The sequence below is a fragment of the Dipodomys spectabilis genome, unplaced genomic scaffold (assembly GCF_019054845.1).
Source record: "Dipodomys spectabilis isolate Male_0828 unplaced genomic scaffold, ASM1905484v1 ptg000445l, whole genome shotgun sequence".
Taxonomy (NCBI): domain Eukaryota; kingdom Metazoa; phylum Chordata; class Mammalia; order Rodentia; family Heteromyidae; genus Dipodomys; species Dipodomys spectabilis.
The window spans coordinates 417,129-418,433 of NW_024871122.1; the positions used below are offsets into that span (position 1 = coordinate 417,129).

At 36.9% G+C, this 1,305-nt stretch overlaps 1 non-coding gene across 1 annotated transcript; it reads left to right on the forward strand.

Annotated features, from left to right (window-relative positions):
• The first annotated feature begins 309 nt into the window (after positions 1-309).
• On the forward strand, positions 310-415 carry LOC122097965. The gene has a single exon (XR_006145624.1). It is a non-coding gene; the product is annotated as a U6 spliceosomal RNA (small nuclear RNA).
• Positions 416-1,305: the final 890 nt, after the last annotated feature.

The window sequence follows — 1,305 nt, forward strand, 5'->3', positions numbered from 1 at the left end:
ATATAAGCAAATCCCAAAATTAAACATATTTAAAACATTAAAACTTTTAACAAACCTTAACATTTGCTGCAATGATCATTATGACAAGTGCCTTTTGTAGAATAATTGAATTCCTCCTCCTACCAATCTCATGAACAACAAATATCTGGAATTATTTTGTTTTTGATATGTCAATCTGGACTTTATTCTTAAATGTGTGCTTATGTAAGAAACACATGGTTCTAAAATTTCACAACTCTTTTGAACTTATTTTTGTTGAATTGTCTAGTTTAAGAAAATCAATTACTCTTTATATATAAAAAATGTTTTGTGCTCAATTTGGCTGCACATACACTAAAATTGGAACATACAGAGAAGATTAGCATGGTCCCTGCACAAGGATGATACACAAATTAGTGAATCGTTCCATATTTTTACAACAACAGATGCTGGAAGGGATATGGCCAGAAGGGAAGCCTACTGCATTCTTGGTGGGAGTGTAAACTTGTTCATCCACTTTGGAAAGCAGTTTGGAGGTTCCTCAAAAACCTCCACATAGAGCTCCCTATTATACAGCAATCTCAATTTTGCCCATTCTCCCAAATGATCGCAAACCAGTCCATACTAAAACTACCACCACAACAATGTTTATTGTAGCATTATTTTCCATAGCTAAGATATGGAACCAACCCTGATGCTGCTCAGTAGAAGAATGGATCAAGAAAATGTTCTTCTCTCTCTCTCTCTCTCTTTCTCTCTCTCTCTCTCTCTCTCTCTCTCTCTCTCTCTCTCACTGTGTGTGTGTGTGTGTGTGTGTGTGTGTGTGTGTGTGAATGTACACTTACACAACCACTTTGGAAAGCAGTCTGATGAGTCCTCAGAAAGATAAATATTGACCTTCCTTATGGCCCACTCATACCACTTCTAGGCATCTATCCTGAACAACAGGTACCAATATTCAAGGACAAATGCACTTCCATGTTTATTGCAGCACTGTTCATAATAGCCAGGATATGAAAACAACCCATATGTCCCACCAGAGATGAATGGATCAAAAAACTGTGGTAAATATCACAACGGAATATTTTCCAGCCATTAGAAAGGACAAAATAATGGCATTAGTAGGGAAATCAATCAAGCTACAGGAAATCATGTTGAGCGAGTTAAGCCAAAAGCAAAGAGACAAATGGCACATGGTCTCTGTGATAAGTGGATGTTAAATCCAAAATGTAAGGTGATATGACAAAATTAACAACACTTAAGAAACCAAGAACTTCCACTCATCTGGTCGAATCACTACTAAATAACCCCATTCTGCCCGTCATA